Source organism: Bubalus kerabau, chromosome 2 (genome assembly GCF_029407905.1).
Source record: "Bubalus kerabau isolate K-KA32 ecotype Philippines breed swamp buffalo chromosome 2, PCC_UOA_SB_1v2, whole genome shotgun sequence".
Taxonomy (NCBI): domain Eukaryota; kingdom Metazoa; phylum Chordata; class Mammalia; order Artiodactyla; family Bovidae; genus Bubalus; species Bubalus kerabau.
The window spans coordinates 77,297,327-77,306,152 of record NC_073625.1 but is presented as its reverse complement, the minus strand read 5'-3'; the positions used below and the strand labels follow the sequence as shown (position 1 = coordinate 77,306,152).

Sequence of the window (8,826 nt, the reverse complement as noted above, 5' to 3'; positions counted from 1 at the left end):
CTGTTTTGTTTCTCTTCTGAGCTAGGGATTTTTGTTGTCAAAGTATGGAGAAAATCTGTGTCAATTAAAAAAAATTCACTCATAAATGCCCAATGATTCTTCCAATTACTCAATAATCTCTAGCCGCAAGACAAAGGCTACTTACATTTATGGAATGAAAAGTTTCTTTACTTGCTTAAATACTTTTTACATTTCCTAAACAAATGAGTAAAATGATTCACCTTTATATGCATCTCCTTACCATCCATAGCATCATGAAAACTACAGAAGCATGACTGTTAAAGTTTCAGAATACCTTACAGTTATTTTCAGCCATTTAGCAGTTCTAAAAGCTACCACTGAGTTCTGTTTCCTCCTATAAGACTCATCAAATATGATCAAATCTCATCCTCACCCCATTTGTTTTAATCAACATGAAATATTGATAAATCCAGTAGGGGTACAAGTTGAACTTGAAAAGGATGGGACTCATCTGTGATATTTTCTTCTGGGATATATTGACAAACCTTTACTATGTTATTTCTTCCTAGACTCAGGCAACATGAGTTACTTGAGAGAGAGAGAAAGTGATATTAACTGCTAAAGTCTGAGAAGAGTATTCTTATGAATACAAACAGCTGACACTTTCTACACCCCTAGGGATTTATTCTTACCATAAAACTGTTGTTTAAAGGGAAAAAAAAATGACTGCCATGTTTCCTGAGATGTTAGTGCTAGCCATATAATGACCAGGGAAATTTTGAAAGTCCCTGTGGATCTGCATTAAAGATGTGTCCATTAATCTATGTCCAAATGATTGTCCATTCTTCTCTTAGTTTCTCAGCAGTTCTAAAGAAGAAAAACTCTAGGCATTGAGAAATCAATAATCACAGCTCCAGTTTTTCTACTTCTTATGGGAGGACATCAACAGAGAGAATTATTAAAACCAACATTAAGTTAGCAACACTAATATCCTAAACTTACTCCTTTCATGTATCTGATACATGGCATGATAAGTACCATTTTTTCTTCAAAGATTATCAGAAACTTGAAAGCAGACTCTGTGCCTTATGTATATGTTTATCGTCAGAGCTGGTGTTCAGTAGATTCTTCTTAATTCTTTCATAGAATAAATAGCTGAATGAATTAGTGATTGTAAGAAAAATTTAATAGATATATTATTCCAGCATCATAAAAACACTGATTTTACAATAATCTGTAACACTGTTAGAGCAAAACTATTACAGTGGCTTTAACTGTACTGCTTTGATTTTTTAAACAAAATCATGATTAAACATAATTAGAAATGATTCTTTGTTTAAAGGTATTAAAGTCTTAATGTAGTTGATACTTTGTCTAAAGAAATGAAGAACCTCGAGGGCTTTCCCACAGTGTGTCAATACATCATGTGAATAGATGATTAATAAATACATCTTAAAATTTTTATATTTCCTTAATGGAAATGAAATATGTTCATAATTAGAAAGTCATGTCATATCATTGGTATCATGGAAAAAATATCATTAAAGAATAATTTTGTTAGGAAATGAATTAGGGAGCATTCTATATAATTAGAAAGATTCATATAGAATGTAGAAATGTACATTGTGATCAGCCACAAGAATTTATCTAAAATAAGTGTGTTATTTACCTATTAGTAATAAAAAGCCTAATATAACAGTGACTTAATTTTCTATGCAACAGTACCAGAGTGGGTTGCCATTTCCTTCTCCACAGGATCTTCCCAACCCAGGGATCAAACCCAGGTCTCCCGCATGGCAGGCAGGCACTTTACCGTCTGAGCCACCAGAGACCCAAATCAACATAGAAACATCTTTCTTCCTCAGGCAAGTTGAATCTGACAGCAGTATAAAGCTTTTATAAAGGAAGCCAGTTTACTAGCCTACCTGGTCTGCCATACTTAGCACATTGATTTACTCCAAATTCAATTGTGATAATAGAAAACTGAAGGACGCACCAGTCCTGTTAAAGATACTCCTTGGAAAAGACAGCTGATAAATATTCTCTCATTCCATTGGCTAGATCTTAGTCACATGGCTATAACTATTTCCAAGTAAGTCTTGGAAATACAGTGTTTATTCTAAATGGGCATGTATCCAAATAAATCCGGGATTCTAGTTATAAGAAAGAAAGGAAGAATATACTCTAAGAAAAAAGTAGTGGTTTCAGCTACAAAATGAGTTAAATGTAAAAATCTGGTTCTGATTTAACAGACTTCTTTGACGGTGCTAGATCTCAGTTTCCTTTCTGTAAACAAATGAAATCATATACATGGTTGTGGTTAAAATTAGTTGTCAACCTGGCTCTTCACTGTTCTCGGATATTTGAGTGAGTGAGTGTGAGTGCTCAGTTGTCCAACTCTGCAACCCCATGGACTGTAGCCTGCCAGGTTCCTCTGTCTATGGACTTCTCCAGGCAAGAATACTGCAAGTGTTGTCATTTCCTGCTCAAGGAGATTTTCTCAACCCAGGGATTGAACCAGAGTCTCTAATGTCTCCTGCATCAGCAGGTAGATTTTTTACCACTGTGCCACCTGAGAAGCCCCAGTCAGATATTTGGTCAAATATTATTCCAGATATTTCTGTGAAGTATTTTTTTAGATGAGATTAACATTTATATCAGTAGATTTTGGGTAAAGCAGATTACACTTCATAATGTGAGTGAGTGAGTGAAGTCGCTCAGTCGTGTCTGACTCTTCGTGACCCCGTGGACTGTAGCCCACCAGACTCCTCCATCCATGGGATTCTCCAGACAAGAATACTGGAGTGGGTTGCCATTTCCTTCTCCAGGGGATCTTCCCCACCCAGGGGTCGAACCCAGATCTCCCGCATTGCAGGCAGATGCTTTAACCTATAATGTGAGTAGACCTCATCAAATCAGTTGGAGTACTTAATAGAAAAAAGCTGACATCCTCTGAAGAAGAGAATTCTGCCAGCATACTTCTTCCAACTCAGAGTATAGCATTAAAATTTCTTTAGTTCCCAAGCATAACAAGCTATACTGCAGATTCTGGACTTGTTGAATTCCACAATAGCATAAACTAGTTACTTAAACTCACTCACTCCTTCTCTCTCTTTCTCTGTCTCTGTCTTTCTCCCTACTCCCCTCCCCACCAGCAAAGGCTAATAGAGCTGTTAAAGTCCAGTTGATTCTTTTTTAAAAGAAGGCAAACCAGCAACACTGGATGTTACCTACCAAGTGTTGCTCTGTTGGCAGAGTAGATACATTAAAATTTAAGTGAAGTTGCTAAATTATTTCACCACCATCAAACTTTCACAGGCAAATGTAGGGTGCTTTTTTTCCATTGTTAAGGAAAATGCAAACTGTATCACAGTATCAAAAATTAGAGATGTGTTTGTTCTTTTATTCATCAAGCCTGCCACTGTAATTTTAAAAAAAAGTTAAATAGAAGCATTAATGGGTATACATGTATGTTGGAACACTGTAATGTCAAAAGAAGGCAACAGTGTGAATTGAGACAAAGTAAAAGTGAAGTTGCTCAGTCATGTCCGACTCTGCCACACCATGGACTGTAGCCTACCAGACTCCTTTGTCCATGGGATTTTCCAGGCAAGAGTATGGGAGTGCATTGCCATTTCCTTCTCCAGGGGATCTTCCTACCCAGGGATCAAACCAAGGTTTCCTGCATTGCAGGTGGATTCTTTACCAGCTGAGCCACAAGGGAAGCCCCTTGAGACAAATTGGGGCATAATTAATTAATTTTGCATACTTTATAAAAGCATTTCAGGAGTAGCAATTAAAACTATGTCAAATGACTTTAAAATGTTTACATAATGATTGAGTACAAAAAGGTAGAGAAATTTCTGTAACACATCTGAAAGCAAGTAGTAACAAATGTGGATATTTTTAAATTTTCTATATGTGTATAATGATGTATAAATATGAAACACAGTCTTATGATTAATATTGAGTATATGCAAAGTGTAGGACAATATTTTAGAGAATGAGAAAAGGAAAGAGAAAAGGAAAACTCAAAAACCTCCTTCATGTATCTGTGATGTCATATATAGAAATTGTATGTGTATATGTGCATAAGTATAAGTAAATTAAGAAAATAATATTATTAAAATGTCCATAACCCAAAGAAATCTACAAATTTAACATAATCCATATCAAAATATTCTTTACATTTTTCACAGAACTAGAACAAATAATCTTAAAATTTATATGGAACCCTGAAAGACCTACAATGGCCAAAGTAATCTTAAGAACAAAGAACAAATATCTAGGGGTCAACTCCATGACTTAAGACTATATTACAAAAATATAGTAATCTAAACAGTGTAATACTGGCACAAAAAGAGAAGCATAGATCAAGGGAACAGAATAGAGAGCCCAGAAATGAACCCATGCACCTATGGTAAGTTCAGATCAGATCAGTCTCTCAGTCGTGTCTGACTCTTTGCGAACCAATAAATCGGAGCACGCCAGGCCTCCCTGTCCATCACCAACCCCCAGATTTCACTCAGACTCATGTCCACCGAGTCAGTGATGCCATCCAGCTATCTCATTCTCTGTCGTCCCCTTCTCCTCCTGCCCCCAATCCCTCCCAGCATCAGAGTCTTTTCCAATGAGTCAACTCTTCGCATGAGGTGGCCAAAGTACTGGAGTTTCAGCTTTAGCATCATTCCTTCCAAAGAAATCCCAGGGCTGATCTCCTTCACAATGGACTGGTTGGATCTCCTTGTAGTCCAAGGGACTGTCAAGAGACTTCTCCAACACCACATTTCAAAAGCATCAATTCTTCAGCGCTCAGCCTTCTTCACAGTCCAACTCTCACATCCATACATGACCAAAGGTAAAACCATAGCCTTGACTAGACGAACCTTTGTTGGCCAAGTAATGTCTCTGCTTTTGAATATGCTATCTAGGTTGGTCATAACTTTCCTTCCAAGGAGTAAGCGTCTTTTAATTTCATAGCTGCAGTCACCATCTGTAGTGATTTTGGAGCCCAGAAAAATAAAGTCTGACACTGTTTCCCCATCTATTTCCTATGAAGTGGTGGGACCAGATGCCGTGATCTTCGTTTTCTGAATGTTGAGCTTTAAGCCAACTTTTTCACTCTCCACTTTCACTTTCATCAAGAGGTTTTTGAGTTCCTCTTCACTTTCTGCCATAAGGGTGGTGTCATCTGCACATCTGAGGTTATTGATATTTCTCCTGGCAATCTTGATTCCAGCTTGTGTTTCTTCCATTCCAGAGTTTCTCATGATGTACTCTGCATAGAAGTTAAATAAGCAGGGTGACAATATACAGTCTTGACGAACTCCTTTTCCTATTTGGAACCAGTCTGTTGTTCCATGTCCAGTTCTAACTGTTGCTTCCTGACCTGCATACAAATTTCTCAAGAGGCAGATCAGGTGGTCTGGTATTCCCATCTCTTTCAGAATTTTCCACAGTTTATTGTGATCCACACAATCAAAGGCTTTGGCATAGTCAATAAAGCAGACATAGATGTTTTTCTGGAACTCTCTTGCTTTTTCCATGATCTGGAGGATGTTGGCAATTTGATCTCTGGTTCCTCTGCCTTTTCTAAAACCAGCTTGAACATCAGGAAGTTCACCATGCACGTATTGCTGAAGCCTGGCTTGGAGAATTTTGAGCATTACTTTACTAGTGTGTGAGATGAGTGCAATTGTGCGGTAGTTTGAGCATTTTTGGCATTGCCTTTCTTTGGGATTGGAATGAAAACTGACCTTTTCCAGTCCTGTGGCCACTGCTGAGTTTTCCAAATTTGCTGGCATATTGAGTGCAGCACTTTCACAGCATCATCTTTCAGAATTTGGAATAGCTCAACTGGAATTCCATCACCTCCACTAGCTTTGTTCGTAGTGATGCTTTCTAAGGCCCACTTGACTTCACATTCCAGGATGTCTGGCTCTAGATCAGTGATCACACCATCATGATTATCTGGGTCATGAAGATCTTTTTTGTACAGTTCTTCTGTGTATTCTTGCCATCTCTTCTTAATATCTTCTGCTTCTATTAGGCCCATACCATTTCTGTCCTTTATCGAGCCCATCTTTGCATGAAATGTTCCTTTGGTATCTCAGATTTTCTTGAAGAGATCTCTAGTCTTTCCCATTCTGTTGTTTTCCTCTATTTCTTTGCATTGATCACTGAAGAAGGCTTTCTTATCTCTTCTTGCTATGGTAAGTTAATCTACTATAAAAGAGACAAGAATATACAATGAATAAAAGACAGTCTCTTCAATAAATGGTGTTGGGAAAACTGAACAGATACATATAAAATATGAGATTAGGCCATTTCATCATACTATATGCAAAACTAAGCTCAAAATAAAATATTCAAATATAAGACCTAAAACCATGAAACTCCTAGAAGAGATCATAGGCATAACACTCATTAATCTAAAACATAATAAGTTTTTAAATCAAAAGGTAACAGCAAAAATAAATAAATGAGACCTAATTTAGTAAAACTTGTTCAGTCATGCCTGACTCTTTGCTACCCCATGGACTATACAGTTAAGAGAAGGCAATGGCACCCTACTCCAGTACTCTTGCCTGGAAAATCCCATGGACAGAGGAGCCTGTTGCTGCAGTCCATGGGGTCACTAAGAGTCAGACACGACTGAGCAACTTCACTTTCACTTTTCACTTTCATGCATTGGAGAAGGTAATGGCAACCCACTCCAGTGTTCTTACCTGGAGAATCCCAGGGATGGGGGAGCCTTGTGGGCTGCCGTCTATAGGGTCGCACAGAGTCAGACATGACTGAAGTACTTAGCAGCAGCAGCAGGACTATATAGTTTGTAGAATTTTCCAAGCCAGAATACTGAAATGGGGAACCGTTCCCTTCTCCAGGGAATCTTCCCAACCCAGGGATCAAACCCAGGTCTCCTGCATTGCAAACAGATTCTTTACCAGTTGAGCTGCAAGGGAAGCCTAAGAATATTGGAGTGGGTACCCTATCACTTTTCCAGTGGATCTTCCTAGGTCAAACTTTTGCACAGAAAAAGAAACCATTGGCAAAATGAATAGACAACCTACTAAATGGTAGAAAATATTTGCAAACTGTGTTACCAATAAGGGGTTAATATCCAAAATATATAAATAGTTCATAGAAATGTATAAAAAAAAAAAACTAGTTAAAAATGGGCAAAAGACCTGAATAGACACTTTTTCCAAAGAAGTCCTGTAGATGGCCAACAAGCACATGAAAAGATGCTTAACATTACTAATCATCATAGAAATGAAAATAAAAGCCACAGTGAGATATCACCTCATACCAATCATAATGGCTACTCTCAAAAAGTCTACAAATAAATGTTGGCTAGGATATAGAGAAAAGGGAACACTTATACACTGTTGGTAGGAATGTAAATTGGTACAGCCACCATGGAAAACAGTACAGAAGTTCCTCAAATTAAAAGAAGCACTGGAGTGAAGTTGCTCAGCGTGTGCGACTCTTTGCAATCCCATGGACGGTAGTTTAGCAGCCTACATTATCCATGGAATTTTCCAGGCAAGAGTACTGAAGTGGCTGCCATTTCCTTCTCCAAAGGATCTTCCACTATCTCTCTTTTTTGTGGTGCTTTGGATGTAGTCAGTCACTTCAAGATGAAGTTGAACATCTCTTTCCTGGTTACTGGCTCCCAGGAACTTATTGAAGTTCTCAATGATGAACGACAATGTTGTAACTTTTATGAGAAGTGTATGGCCACAGAAGTTGCTACTGATGCTCTGGGTAAGGACGGGAAGGGTTGCATGGTGTTAATCAATGGTGGCAATGACAGCAAGGCTTCCCATGAATCAGGATGTGTTGACCTATTGCCAGATCTGCCTGCTATTGAGTAAGGGGCATTCCTGTTACAGACCAAGGACTGGAGAAAGACATGGTAAATCTGTACAGTGTTACTTTGTGGATGCCAATCAGAGTGTTCTCAATTCAGTCAATGTAAAAAAAAAAAAAAAAGGCAAACAGAAAAACGGGAGAGGGGAGAAGGATTTATTCCTGGACTCACTGATATTACTCTGCTATGTCACTTGGGACCCAAAAGATCTAGCAGAATCCACAAACTTTTTAGTCTCTCTAAAGAAATCATGTCCACTGGTATGTTGTGAGAAAGCTCCTAAACAAGGAAGGTAAGAAATCTACGACCAAAATACATGATTCATTGTCTTGTTATTTCATGTTCTGCAATACAAACACTGATGTATATCTTGAAAGAAACAGTGTATTAAGAAAAATAAGGAAGAGGCTGCAGAATATCCTGAACTTTTGGCCAAGAAAATGAAGGAGGACACACACACACATACACATAAATGCCTGGAATAAATTGCCAAGAGATAGAAGCTATTCCTCTCTGAGAGCTTCTAAGTCTGAATCGAGGGAAAAATGAGAAGTGCTAAAAGTAACATCAGATAATGACATAATGATCTCTATTCATTTCCAAGGCAAACCATTCAATATCTCAGTAATCCAAATCTATGCCCTGATGAGTAATGCTGAAGAAGCTGAAGTTGAATGGTTCTATGAAGACCTATAAGACATTCTAGACTAATGATCTGAAAAGATGTCTTTTTCATTATAGGGGACTGGGATGCAAAAGTAGGAAGTCAAAAAATACCTGGAGTAACAGGCAAATTTGGCCTTGGAGTACAGAATGAAGCAGGGCAAAGGCTAATAGAGTTTTGCCGTGAAAGGTCATAGCACACTTGTCATAGCAAACACCCTCTTTCAAAAAACAAGAGAAGACTTTAGACATGGACATCACCAGATGGTCAATACCAAAATCAGATTGATTATATTCTTTGCAGCCAAAGATGGAGAATTTTATAC

The 8,826-nt window shown here is 38.0% G+C and overlaps 1 pseudogene; it reads left to right on the top strand.

Moving 5' to 3' along the window:
• The first annotated feature begins 7,604 nt into the window (after positions 1-7,604).
• LOC129643402 (40S ribosomal protein S6-like) lies at positions 7,605-8,386 on the top strand (annotated as a pseudogene).
• Positions 8,387-8,826: the final 440 nt, after the last annotated feature.